The sequence below is a fragment of the Passer montanus genome, unplaced genomic scaffold (assembly GCF_014805655.1).
Source record: "Passer montanus isolate IOZ18808 unplaced genomic scaffold, ASM1480565v1 scaffold10, whole genome shotgun sequence".
Taxonomy (NCBI): Eukaryota; Metazoa; Chordata; class Aves; order Passeriformes; family Passeridae; genus Passer; species Passer montanus.
In genome coordinates this window covers 14,328,119-14,343,343 of record NW_024356505.1, presented here as the reverse complement: position 1 = coordinate 14,343,343, position 15,225 = coordinate 14,328,119, and the positions used below count along the sequence as shown (strand labels likewise).

Here is a 15,225-nt window from a genome sequence, read left to right as displayed (position 1 = left end):
GAACTGCAACATGGAGCAGTGAGAAATGAAAATACAACACCTACTGTTGTGTGAAGAGACAGATTCTGCTCCCATGAAATGGGGTTTCTGTGTTGCTGAAGAGTTAATTGTCAGGTAGCAGTAGATGAAAGCCAAACCAGGCTCTGGGATGGTCTGCTGTGGTGGCTGTTATCTCATTTTCTTCCACGGATTAATTTTCCCCTCTTTAACTTTAATTAGATAAAAGTTCAGGGGCGGGAGGTGGCCCTGGAGTGCTCAAAGGGCAAGAAATGGTCAAGAGCTGTCTTCTCTCAAACTTTGATTAGCCTATTTGATAAGTGATACTAAGCACCCCAATTGGTTAATGAATGAGGGGTGCCCTGAGGTAAGTGGCTGGGAAATTTAGCCTCCCCCACAAGGATGGTGAGTATGTAAACTTCTGTCCTTCAGTTAGGTGTCTACCGTGGTTAGGAATAAGGGTGATTTATATCCTATCTGGGTCCTGGAGTGTATCTACATTGATTGACTCTCTTGATCTTGACATCAGTCACTTCAGCTTTCAGAGAAAGGGGGAACATAGGAGATAATGAAAGCTACATTAAAGAAGGCCTTAACATTTATGTAAACGTTATTCTATCTTCAAAGGCAGAACTATCTTTCAACAGAAAGGAGATTTATTTCCTAGTTGAAAATATTAGAAAGTGGCAATATATTTAATATTGAACCACTAACATTGGTGCTGGTCTCAGCCTTTAGACTTTGTCTCTTATTTCTTGACTAAACTGCATTGTAGTCAAAGTTTTAATGCATACTGCTTGCAAGTACTGATGCAGGCACACTAATGACTTGTGCAAAGATACACCATCCTCTCCCAGTGGGGAGAATAGGGAAGAAGAGAAAGACAAAATAAAGAGTTTGAAAAATAGAAGCATAAGTGTAGAGAAAATAATTTGGAAAACTCATATGTTACTTTGGATTGAATGTGGGGCTTTTATACAGGCAAACCCATAGCAGTACAAACCAGAAACATTTAAAGATTTAAATAAAACTAAAATGCACTTCTCAAATGCTCCCCTAGGGAATATCACCTAAATAGTAAGATTCCTCTGTCTGGTTGCCAGCCTGCCCTTGGCCTGGAGAAGAGGTGGTGGATTTGGGGCATGCTGGGGCACGAGAGCCTGGCAGGAGCTGGCAGTGTCCTCTCTCCACCGAGCGTGTCATCTGCCAGGCAGCTGCAGCACAAACACCAACCAAAGGACCATTTTCAACAATGCTGAGCAGAAAGGTAGTTTGTACAACTGAGAACCAAGGCCACATTATCACCGTGAGAGGCTGAAAAAGTGCACAGACCCCTCTGGGTAAACATGTCTAACTCTGCTACAGAATACCATGACATTCACAACAGCAGGAGAGCAGCAGGCAAAGTGGATGAGAAACTGTTATTCAGCAAATCCTGCAATATTGTATTTGAGAACTTTTGCTGAAATTATGAGGACATCAGTTAAAAACATGCAACATTTTGGTGTGGTGGGTTTTTTAGGTTTGGGGTTTTTTGGTTGTTTTGTTTGTTTTTGTTTTTTTTTTCCTTTGCACCATGAGTAGTGAAATTCTGAAATTTGCTGCCATGGAAGATTTGAGAATGAGCAGTACAAAATAGGATTAGACAAATTCACAGACAACAGGGTCATAAGCAGATATTCAAGGAAAGAGAGAGGGATGTGCCTCTAACATCTGCAATGTAGAAATTCTGGATGCTGGGAGGGTATGAGGGGAATAAATTAGAAAGAGTAACAATGCTCATGTGCTCTCACTAAATAGCATCTCCTATTGTCTGGGACATTATTGGCCATGATAAACTGGCCTAATGCAATAAGGCATTTCTTATGTTCTTATCATCATAAATCTGAGGCTCATCTCTTCCTTCAGTCACAGCCAAACTTAGATTCTTCTATTAAATTTGTGTACTAGTTTTCTGTCTAGCTTTAGGGTAAAACACATTTCTGTTTCCTTTTCCTTGAGCCATGAATTATCTTATCTTTATCAACCAAATAGCCAACAACACAAGCCTTTTCCGTTTTTAGCTATGAGTCCCAAAAAGCTTCAAATCTATCTTCACAACATCCAAAATACCCTAGTATTCCCAAGTAAAATAGTACAAAAAATACATAGCAAGGTGAGAAGAAAGAGGAAGTTGTCTTTCACTCAAACACAGAAATGCAGAATTACACAATCTAAATGAAAAACTTTATTTTATCTGTAATAAGAAGTCATGGAATGGGAAGTATGCTAATCAAGAAAAGTATGGTCTTCACAACCTATAAACCATATATTTTACTCAGATAAAGAAAAATGAAAGGGCTGGTATCTTGCCTAAATTCAAAATGACACGACATTAAGACACCTGGTCAGAACAAGGTAGCAGGAAATACAAATTGTTTCTTGGACAGTATTTCTGGTCAGATAACATCCATTGAGTGATGTCTCTAACATTATGCTAGTTCTACTATATTCCTTCACACTCTTTTTTCTGCAGAACTCAAACAAAGCTGGAAGTGCTAACTTCCCACCTCAAAGCACCTTTAAAAAAATATATCAAAGAATCAAAGCACAGTCAAGATGGCAGGAAAAAAATCCTCTGCAAGGAGCTGCCACTGAGGTGTCTCCCCTGTGTTAAGGGGGTTGAGCTGTACTTGACTTTGAGGTTTCAGCACTCCCACTTCCTCAGTCTTAAATCAGCAGTTCTTTCTGGCAAATGAAAGAAAACCACACCTGACTTTTCATTCATACCTGTCATTTCCTCAGGTTCACAGTGTTATTCTGAGAGAATAGACAGCCCATGAGCAGAACTGCCCATGGATTTATTGACTTATTCTTAGAGAAATAAAGAAGCCTGATTCCTTCAGTGGAGCTGCTGAGCTGAGAGATTATATCTTTGCAGACATTACCAGCGTCTAGATCAGATTTTTGATTCTTTGCTTAGTGACCAGAAGTCCAGACTCATAGAGCAATTCCTAAATTACAGTCCCAAAGACTCTTAATTGCTTGCTACAGAGCAGGCAAATCCCTGTCAGCAGCCATCAGGACATCCACTGGGCAAACAGCCCAGCTAAGCAAATAGTTTGGCTTAATATACACACAAGCCCACAGCATTAGATGAGAACCACACATGTGCATAAAATCTGCTCTAGATGAAAATGCCTACAGAAATCTGCGTTCATGCTTTGTTAGGGTGTAGCAAGTACTCAAGGTGATAAATCATCTCTGTTTCTCCACCCATCCTCCCCCAGCTGCACAGTGACTAAATACCTCTATCAACCAAGCTTTAAGTCAAATCAAGCTTTTAAAAATTCCTCTTTCTTAATGCTCTAACATGCATGGGTTCACAAAATTAAATTACAAAATTTTTATCTGTTTGGGATCAGCCCTGTTTCCTCCTCCTTGTGTTTACTTTCCTTCAGTAGCTGACATCAAAATGTTTTCTGGAATGCTGAGACTAAATAAGTTATGCTTAACTCAATATCTAATATAAATAGCCCTGGGGAAGCTCCAGCAGCACAATCATAAAAGCTACAGTTTCTTTTAATAGCTTGCCACACTTTGCTGATATAGTATTTCTCTAATCACCAATCTTTACGTGCCTTCCTGACCTTGGAGCTCCCTGTCCAACTGACTTTGTTGTATCAAAGGCTTGTGTCATTGGAAGAGTGAATGGCTTTCATTTTTCTCCCTGAAACTTCCGGTTCCTGGCATCTGCAAAGAATTATTCCAAGCAGTGTTTTGCTGCCTTGCGGCCACTGCCCTGTAGTGGCCTGACTGATGGAAGTGACTTTTCCCAAAAAGGTTAGTGATTGTGGCGGTGACGGGCAGGCGCTGCAGCTGGTGCACAACCAGCCCTGCTTTCTCAGCTGATTTGGTCTGACCACGGGGCTACCACAAACACACATTACAGCAATTCATTTCTGGGGAGTTTTGGGAGGAATTGAATAAATAGGGTATGTAATATACTGCTTTATAGTGGACTAGAGCAATAAACAAAAGCCTTCCAAAATAACCACAGATTTCAAAAGCTTTCACATTACAACAAAGGTAATCCAAATTTAAAAACTTTTATAGAAGTTATCATTGCATAGTGACATGGGGCATCAGGGTTTTCTTAACTGAACCTCATACTGTACGAATATCCAAAACCCACACTTTTGGTGCTCTATTTCCAGGTGAGAAGAATGTTGGTGCCTGGATCCACAGTCTGAGTTATGATTTGTCTTTTTAAAGCTGGATTCTTGTTCTCTCTACACCTCTCCCATCTTGTTTCCCTTCTCTCACTTTTTCTCCTTTTGCTCTTATTCCTTATATTTACCTCTTTTTTCTTTTTTTTTAATATGAAATGTAATTGGACCCATACGTACTATGCTGAAACAAACTAAAAAAAACTCATCATTTTTTCCTTTTAATTTTGTTTTTTTTGTTTTTTTTTTTTTTTTTTTTTGTAAGGAAGAGGATTTTGGAGGTAAGTTTTCATTAAGTATTATGTGCCTTAACTCCACAACTGCAGTCAAGCATCCCTAGTGTGGAGCGCTGAAATGTCTCATTGCAAAGTGCAAACTGCTTGGGATCTCCATGGTTAGCAGAGATAAAGCCAGGATGAGATAAGGTGACACAAAGAGACATTAGAAGACTGGTGTTAGCTCATACAGCTGATCAGTAACAGATAAAATTTGAAAATCCTGCTTTTTCTTCTAAGAGACAAGATTAGGACAACATTCCTCAGAGACGGATTATGTATTCCAATTACTTAAATTAAATTTTAATTCAAAGAATGAAAACAAAACATCTTCAGAGATCCAAATCCTCCCAAAGCAACCTAACTTGACCCAAACCTCTCTCGGGACTTTCAGCCCCTGGTGCAGCTCTTTCGGCAGCATGGCCCTGTAACCCTTCTTAAATGAAAAGGAGAGGCTCTCACACCCCTCTGCCCCTGGGGAGAAGAGGACAGTGTGCCCCTAGGGACACTAACATTTCACAGCTGAAAAGAGCCAGACAAGGGCCCCTGCTCAGGGCTTTTCACTCCCTTCTTTCTCATTAAAATACAAACACTAGGTGAGACAACTCACACCTCTGGTTTAGAGTATGTGCATTGGTCACCCCAAGCTGCCTCCATGGGAATGCGCTGCCCACAACAGCAGGGACAGTCGGTATTCCCTCTCCTGGGCAGAGTTACCCAGGCACCAACAGATGCCTGAGAAGTTGTCATGCTTTAATCTCAGCTGGCAACTAACTACCACACAGTCCCTTGCTCAGTTCTTCCCAGAGGGATGGGGGGAGAAATCAGGGGAAAAAAAAACTTCTTGGTTGAAATCATAACAGTTAAATAAGTGAAGGAAACTAAAATATAATGATAACTACTTTTGCCTTGGATATTCCCTCAGTCTTTTTTGATTCAATGGGCCAAAAATCTCACTGCCTTTAGGTGGTAGATACTCATAAATTAGCACTGTGTTTTCCTTCCTACCACATGAAGTTGGAGTGTATTACTTACATTGTAACATGATGAATTTTGCTCTTAGCAATCATTGCACAAGTAACAAAACTTAGTTTTCAAAAAATAGTGTTGGCCATATCAACTTGGGTACATAACACATTTTGTACTATGTCGAATCTCCAGGGCTAATTACAGATATTAGCCCAGAAATACATTCAGCTCTGAAAGGGAGCTCAGTAACCATTTACTGTCACACACACAAAAGGCTGGAGATTAAATGAGGTAGCAAATGCTTCCACCTGAATTTATACTGAAACCACATTTTCAAAGCATTTTCTGGGGTTTTGTATCTGGTGAAACTCCTGGATGTACCTAAAATCAGACTTCTCCAGCTAATTAAAAGTTTTATATAAAATTTACTCAAGTCTTGCAGCTTCATGATTCCTCCTCCCAGAGAGAATGATGCCCAGGAACTTCTTAAGGGTGCAATAACACATAGGGTGTGCTGTACTGTGATATTGGTGAATGTTGCTATATGAAAGAAACAGTAATCAGGGCTTAAATCCAGGCTGGGAAAAAAAAAAAAAAGACAAAAAAAGAACCTGGTCATAGGTTAGATGTTAGATTGATGCCTCACAATGCACATGAGAAAAACTGAAAAACAATCCTGTCTCTTATTTCCAACTGTACAGTAAAAGCCTTTTAAGTTCTCTGTAGACTGACTAAAAATAAGCAAAGAAGGCCAGGTAGCAGCTGTCAGATTCTTATGAATTAAATTATATCCATATGTAAAACAAATTTCAATGGCCAAAGAGCGACTTGGATATTGAATCTGAACTTTTATGATGAAACCCAGGGATGTTTCTAAAATTGTCAGAAAAAGACAAAAGCTTGGCCTCAATTTCATATATTTTCTCCCCTTTTGAACGTTGCTATTGTTTAATTGCTCTAACTACATTTTTGTACAAAGAGTAGCAAAGAGGAACCCCAATACTTATAGTCAGAGGGGGATTTGGAAAGGGAGAGAGGGAAGGAGCTGAGAAGCTCACTGCCTGTGCCTGGGCCTCTGGACAGCATTAGTTTCTCTGGTTGGGCTCAGGGCTAAATCTGTCATTTTTAGCATATCTGTTGATACTGCAATCAGGTCAGGTTTAACCTCGGTGGTTTCTGTGAAGAAACCTTCAAACATGCCTTGTCTTGTAGAGACAAGGAACTGCTGGGCTGGCAGCACCCAGTGCCTTGAGCCCTGCCTCAAAGCTTTCAGCCCACCTTCGCAGCTCTGCCAAGGGTCTGAGATATATTTCTGAGATATATTTGTCTGAGATATATTCACAGCATCCATTCCTTTTCAGAAGGTGCCTTGTGGCCAGCAGGGCTTCCAGGCCATTCTGAATACAATGGCATGGATGTGGGGTGCCAGCTATTTGGAGTGCTTTGGCACTACCTTGCTTGGAGTGCTGTCAGCACATCTCTTGGGACTCGCAGGGACACCAGAGGTTGGCTGTGGCATGATGTGCATGCACATCATGATGTGTGCACCCATGTTATGTGGCTGCCTTTCCTCCTGGTTTCTCTGATTAGGTTTAATGCTTCCAGAGGTTGGTAAGAAAATGGACTGGATGTTCCCAGCAAGACTAAGGACCACAATGGCCCCAAAGACACAGAAGCTGTGACGTTCCATGAGCTCTTTCCTTATGGGTGATAGGGGTGATCAGCTTCCCTCTCCTCACCCACTCTGCTCAGAGCCCTTTTGTACCCAGCTTAAAGATTTAGAGTAGGGATGCTTTAGTTTGTCTGAGCAGTACCTAAAAGCTGTGCTATTGTACAGTGTCAATTGCTCTAACCTCTTTCTCCTACCCTTTGTCAAATCCAGCACCATCAAACCAAAACAGCTTCTGACCATACCTCCATGGCTGTCAGTTATAACAAGAAACACAGAAAGCCACAGTGCTGCATTATTTCACAATTAAACCAGATGAAAAGTCAGAAATGGAGAATATTATTGATACAATGCAACTATTACTGATCCAGTAGTTAAAGAAAGGACTTAAAAATCAGGATTTCCAATCCTTGTGCACTTTGGATCTGTAATGTCTACACCTTAGCTTCTCCACACAAGAATACTGTCTATGTAGCAGATGAATTACAGATTATTTTCATTATAACTTTTAATAGGATAGTATCATGCAAGGTATATTTATATATGCATCATATACATAAAATTTATTACTAAGCAGGAAAAATAACATTCCTAGCAAAACCAAAAACTACAAAAAAAACCTTAAGGACAATACATTACATTATAAATCTGTTTGAAGAAAGAAGAGAACATTTACAAAATTATATCAGTGAAAATTCGTAACACCTAGTAACCCACTGTCAGACAATAAACAAGCACAGCTTTGTTTTCAGCATGTTAATAGCTACACTTCTGCAAGAGAGGGAAAAAAATTATTCCAGGCACTGAAAGATTTCATTTGTCACAGACCCCAAATGGAGAGCATTTGGGGACAGCTATAATGTTATCTTGAGTGAACACAGGGCCAACATAATTACGAATAAAGAGGTAAGAAGCAAGGGGAATTGTCTGCATAACTTCACTTGGTAAAATCCTCGCATAGAAGGTGGCAGGTAGGAAATCTGCATAATAACAAACTTGTCACAACACAAGGCCAACTAAATACAACAATTAGAATTAACATTTTGTTTTGACTGGTTCTCAGGATTCCTCCACTCTGTTCTCCTGGGTTTCACTAGATACAGTTAAAGTTGTAGCTATTTATTTGGTGCAATATTTTCCAGTATATATTTTTTATGTGTGTTGTGTGGCTGCAAGAATTCTGTCTCACTCCTTTGTGGGCAATGCTTTAGGATGCAGTTATTGAAGTGACAAATCCTTCTCTCAGATATCCCAGTGAAAACCCACAATAAATTTCTTGGTTCCTCTCTAGTTTATCTAGACTTACATGTGTGTAAATAATCCAAAACAGAGCCGGATGTTTTATAACTTATGATTGGAGGAGGTTGCTTTCTTCACTGACTGTCAGGTCCTTCCTTTTGAGTTACTGGAAGGTCTCTGCTTGTGGACTGCACCCAGACAGCTCTCAGGATGCTGTATTTGTGCATCCCAGCTGGCTCATCTGCCTCTTCCCCACTGCTTCTGGTCTTCCTGCTCAGCCACTAACTCCAAGACAATTTCCAGCATATGGATGTCCTCCCAAGCTGCCCTCAGACCACAGTTAGGGAGGTGCTTTAAGGGACTTCACCAGCAATGGAGTTGATCTTCAGGGCTGCCTTCCCCAAAATGTGAATTGAGACACCACTATTTCAGCTGGCCTTTAAAACAAAGAGATAATATTCCCAAATACCAAGCAGCTATCTGCTGAAAAAAAAAAAAAAAAAGAAAAGAGCCACTGGAATAAGTTGTCCAAAATTTAACTTTCCTGTGAAACAGAACAGGTAATATGGTATCTACTGAAAGATACTTTGCATTTTAAGTTTGGAGGTTTACTTAAGGAATAAGAAATTGCATAATTTATCCTGCAGTCTGCATTATACAATCTGTACTATGCTAGCATTTAACATTTTCCTTGTTTCTTTTTAACCTTCTATTTGTTCTTAAATCACTAAACATAAGGATTTTTTCCTCCATTTTAAATCTACCCATTCTGGCAATTCTCCCACTCGTTAAAAGCAACAAACCCTAGCCTGAGAAAACAAAGTAGGAAATATTTGTAAGTAAACTTTTGATGTTCAATTCAATTTTTGTTCAAATCACAAATAAATGGATCTTATCCCAAATAAAACCAAAAAAAAAAAAAAAACGTTTTAAAAATATCTTGTGATGTCTGCAGATATGCATGTGTACATATACAATTTTTCAAGAAACTCTATTTCTTACTACATATGTGTTGGAGAAAGGAAGTCTGTGGGCATTTTAACCACACTGAAGTAAGGTGTGAGATTTGGCAATATATCTCTCTGAAATCATCAGAGGGGTAAAAGTCACAGACCCACAGAATATCTTGGGTTGAAATGGAAAGTCATCTAAGTTCCAAACTCCCTGCCATGGAGAAGGACTTCTTCCTCTAGACCAGATTGCTTGGAGCCCCATCCAGCTTGGCCTTTCACACACCCAGGGATGGCACATCCACAATTTTGTGCAACTTATTGTGATGGCTCACCACCCTCACAGTAAAGAATTTTTTTCTGATATCAAATGTAAACTTACTTTTTTTTTTTTTCATTTTGAAGCCACCCCCCGTTGTTCTTTCATGCTCTTGTGAATAGTCCCTCTCCATCTTTCTTGTAGGCTTCTTCCAGTTACCGGAAGCCTGCAGTTAACTCATCCTGAACTCATCAGTTAACTCTTTTCCAGGCTAAACAATCCCAATTGTGTCAGCCTTACTCATAGGAGAGGTGCTTCAGCCCTCTGATCATCTTGGCAGCCCTCCTCTGGATACATTCCAACAGGTCCCTGTCCTTTGTTTCCAGCATGTTAATAGCTACACTTCTGCAACAGAGGGAAAAAAATTATTCCAGGCACTGAAATTATTCCAGGCACTTTGCTGGAACCCCAGAGCTGATGCAGTGCTGTGGGTGGGGTCTCAGCAGAGCAGAGGGGCAGAATCCCCTCCCTCACCTGCTGCCCACACTGCTTTGGATGCAGCCCAGGGCACATTTGGCTTTCTGGGCTGGGAGTGCACATTGCTGGGTCATGTTCAGCCTCTCATACACCAGCATCACCAAGTCCTTCTTGGATCCTTCTGGATCTGTTCACCCCCCAGCCTTGTGCATTAGATACAGGGACCTCCACAAATGCTCTATAGAGCAAGAACAGAGCTGATCAAACACCCCAGTGATGGCTCTAATATTTTCTGACCATGTGGTCCACTGGTGGTCCCCGTTCTGACCTCACTGTACCTCCACAAAAGGAAGGAGGCATCTATACACCCTCATGATTTTATACTTAAGCACTGATGTGTTAGTGTGTCCCGACTCTATATTGAAGAGCAGGGCTTTCCAAGATTTTCTCCTTATATATCAGATCCAAGTAATTTTCATTAATTCTACAATAAAACCTGAACTCAGAAGAATTGTCTATAAAACCAAAGCAGAATCTGTTGAAATATGCAGAAAACACAGATCTGTAGCAGGACTGCTAATGAACTTAGCCTGGAGAATATTATTTTTCTGTGTGAAGGCCAAAGTAATGATTCTTCACTTAAAAATAAATCATAAAAGTCTGCTAAGAAAAGTAATTCTGATGAAGAGCAGAAAAAATGGAAGTGGCTGAAATGATCTGTATAAACACCAAACTGATTTGCCAATATTGAAGAGAGATGGGTAACATTCCCCAGAGCAATGAAACATGTGGGACAGTGATGTTATCATTAATTAGTTTTGGCCAACATATCGACTTATTGATTTCAGAAAGCTACTAGGATTAGGTGGTTGTACCCATTAAATATTATTATAGAGCCTACCTATTATTCATATCAAAGTAAAGGAAGAAAATACTTGTTAATTCTGAAAGCTGAGGCAAGACATGTGAACAATTGTATTTTCCTTTTGCATTTATTCTTCCCTGTGTTCTTTTTTTGGAAAGCACCAAATGACTTCTGGAAAGTCATGTTTTTTCAGTAAAAGCAATAAAGTAACAAGAAACCTCTTCAGAGGTTTCCTTGAAGGACAAAAAAAAAAAAAGAAAAAAATCCCACAAGATATTCAGGTGGTCTATTTTTCCCCTTTATTGTACCCCCAATTACTTATACATTTGTATTAAGTATCTGGGAGAGTCAAAAACTCAGGAAAAGATTCAGCCAGGAGTGAAGCTTTTGAGGAGGTGCTGCATTTTCTTTGGATGAGTGCTGTGCACACTGCAGTCAGCACTTCAGCAGGAGTGACACAAGTCAAGTACCTGCCAATGTCGGGAGCAGAGAAGGCAGGTCTCACAGGAGCAGGAACCAGGAGTGAATCCAGAAGCTCAGTTGGACTCCTGGAATTTCCCTTCCGTAGAAGTGCTCTGACTTCAGGGCAACCTTTTCTGCCACTCCCATAATTCCTTTCTTCTTAATCAAGCCAGGCTTCAACATAATGATTGCTTGGTTCATATTTCTTAACAAAGACAGCTGAAAACTTCTCAAACCCTGTGACCACCTTGATTCCTCACTTACTTGGAACCAACATGGGTCACGTTTAGATGGTCAGGCTTCTGGAAACTATCTGTCCAAAGAGGTAATTTTTAACCTCTCTCCCTTTAACATCACAGGTCAGCAGCCCATCCACCTCCTCATGCAACAGTAGAGGTAAAAGGGAGGGTCCCAACTCTGTTATTACATCCTGCAGCCAGAGGCAAGGGTTGTGACTCCAGCCTGGACATGCACTTTAGCCATGCAACCCCATGTGCAAAATGCATCTTCTCCTATGTGCCTCGATAAAGGAGCACGCTCTTGTTACCCCATTAAGAGTCTTGGCTCTTCCCCTATTTCATGGCTTAAAAGTGTTGTAATTTTTATAATATTTTTTGTCACCCCAAAGGCGCTCCTGTGCTAGAAGGGAAGGGTGGTAGGAGAGGGACAGGGACCTCTGCAGCAGCAGCTCTGCAGCTCCAGGAACAGAGGGGGGAGAAAAAACTGGTTGAGGGTGATAACCATTCCTTGGGCTGCCACTGCAGTAGGACCAGTCTAAGTATTAAGCTGTACCTTGGCAGCAGCTGGAATAAACCATTCCCCAGTCCTTCAGAAGGCAAAGGGAAGGCACAGGGCATGGGCTTATTTTGCTGTGAGAAGCAAAGGCAAATCTCTGCCTGGGACTCCAGGAAGTTTTGGGTTATAGCTTCCATCCCACTGCTCTGTATCTGCACCTAAGATTCAGTTGATAAGACTTCATTTCTGTTTACTGATTTTCTAGTCAACACTGTCCTCCTTGGATTACAGCAAGAGAAATCAAAATTCTATTAACATCCTGATAATATGTGACCTAATATATCCAGATGCCTCAAGGCTAACTGTCCTGTTTTTTCCCATCTATGCTTTTGCTTGCTCTAAATCCATTTCTACCTATTCAATCTATGTGTCTCTAACCATACTTATAATTTACTTACTTTTCGTAAAAATGCTGATTCTGAGTTTGTGGTTGACTGTATTTCAGATGGAGATACTGGGGTTTTTTTGAAAGTGATGACCATGGAAGTTGGTGGCTGCACATGTGGTTTTGTCAAAAATAGAAACTGGTAGGGCTTCTTGGTGATGTGTTTTCTCCAAGTGACAGAGCAGTTAAAAAGATGTCACAACACATTCATTTTCAAGGGTATCTCAGACCAATTTCTATTTTAGGTTGTATATATTGACAGAGACACCTTTCCTACACTTCCACATTTGTTCACACACTTGTTTTTTTGGAAGACCCCAGGACCTATTTTTGCTTGGTTTCTGAAGTTATAGTTCTGTTTGCGGACAGTAGGAAAAACAGTACTTCACAAAAGTCCTGTGTGAAAATTGTTAAAAACTCCACTTACCCACAGTCTCTTGTCCCAAGGAACAAAACTCCTTTGTACAGGCATTCATTGCTTTCTACGTTGTTTTTTTTTTTTTCCTTCTGAGTATAATCAAGGTCAAACCTATTATATAATATATTGTATGATATTTCTGAAGGACTGTTAACTACCTACATCTGTGTTGAAAGAGAAGTTTCTGGGTGACAAGAATTTCTGACTCAGTCAGACTTTGGATGATGCTTAGTTTGGGCCAAGACTGCCTTCACAGGGACCTTAAAGCAGGACTGAGCTCTGTTTGCTGCAAGCTGAGCCCTTTTTTCTGGATGCAATCACTGGCTGTCCCTTGGATTCAGCCAGCTACAACTGCACTGGGAAGGTGGAAAGCCTAGGAGGGTGGTAGAGAAGACAAGTGGCAGGATCTGAAGTTGCTGTGCTCCCATGTTGCTAGAGTGGTCTGGACAGGGCTGAGGAGTACGGCCTCCAACAGGAGCCATGGGGTGAGACAAGGCAGCAGAGCAGGCATCAGAAATATCCTTCAAAAGAAGGAGAGAAAGGAAGGTCTGAAAGGCAGCAGGTCTTCTTTTCATCCTTACCTAGGGCAAAACTTTCTGAAGCATTTGCATGTAGGTTTCCCCTTCAGGAAATTATCCATCCTTTGGGTAATTTTGTGAAAACAATGTGGAAATTAGCAAACAGATCACCAAAAATGCTTTGAGAGGAAAAGCTTTGTAAGATTAGTAGTGCTTAAGGTCTTTTGGTAGAGGAGGGCAGGACAGGCAAAACATGAATAACTTTTACCGGTTAACAGACATTAGCACACGCTTCGTACTTCAGCAGAATACATCAAAGGCACAACAGAGGGATAAAAACCTGGCCACAAATACATGAGAGTAGTCATCTTATTATTAAGAAGTTTAAAATTTGCTATCCCTAGGAGGAAAAAATAGTTCTCTACCACAATGAAAAAAGCCAAAGTATAAACCCTGAAGAGAGGTGTGAATATGCGCATAGACATGCAGGATTATGCTACAGACATACAAATATTTGGATTTATTTAGCTGTAACTAAACTAAATATTAACATATTAAATTAAAAAACAGACTGCTAAGAGGCAAAAAAGCTTTTATGAGTGAATCCCACTTTTTTTTTTTCTCTGCACAAAACATAACAGTGCAAAGGACCGTTAATATATAGATGACTCACCTATGCTTTATTCTCCAACACAGACCATCTAATAATCCAACAGAATGTACTTGTGATTTATCAGGTCTCACACCCAGTCAAAAGAAGTAAACAGATCTCATTAAAATCCTTAGAATTTACAAAACATCATGCTCCAAAATGTACAAATCCCACATGTACGTGGAAAGAATATTCACATCAACCCAAATGAATTCAAAGCCCTGCTAAACAAACCTTACGTTAATACTAGGAGAACAACAAATATTTACCTCCCATGCTCCTCAAAGGCTCATCTTCTCTTTAGATACTGATTCTAAAATTCCTCCTCAAAATAATTACTGAGGGCCAGAGCTCATTTCTGTGGAAGGGGATGGATGGCCCTCCACTAGCTCCAGCAGAGGCCCTAATTGCTTGCCTCTACTAATAAACTAATCTCAGGCACCTGGAACTAGCAGGCTCCATGCCGGGCAGACGGGGCTCAGGTTACCTAAGAAATGCTCCAAATATATGCACACAAATCACTAGCCCTGCAGATGTGCAAATACTGCTTTTGTCATATTGCTGGAGAGACAGACATGTGTTTGCAGGGCTGTAACACATAAAACCTGAAGATGAATTCATTGTGTTCCTTTAATCCCTTCCAGAGGCCAGGTGGGCATTTGGGGAGCCAGATAAGTGTCTTGATTATCCACATTACTCATTGCATTAATCCACTTGTCTGTGACTCAGAGTACCAGAAATGCTCACAGCATAAATATATAGGTGGCTGGAAAAAATATATGTATTTCATGAGTGGCTGTTGTCTGTAAAATAAAACCTAATCAGTAAGTTAGCCTAAAACTTTGACTATAATCTAAACAAGTCTAAACTTTGCTGATGTCTACAGTTTGTAATATTACAGTTAAAGGATCTGGATGCCACGAGAGGATGTAAGCCTCGGTGTAAGCCTTGTGAGAAAAACTACTTTTAAGAAATTTTAAAATATTTTCACACGCAAATGTTTTCTGTGTCCTCAGAAATTAAAGCAGGTGTCATGGAATGTCCATGGAACCTTCCACAAATTCTTTCTTCTTCCCTGAACAGATTA

At 40.3% G+C, this 15,225-nt stretch overlaps 1 protein-coding gene across 13 annotated transcripts in view; it reads left to right on the top strand.

Annotated features, from left to right (window-relative positions):
- HDAC9 (histone deacetylase 9) overlaps positions 1-15,225 on the top strand; it is a 456,332-nt gene that overhangs the window by 291,570 nt on the left and 149,537 nt on the right. The window lies entirely within an intron of this gene.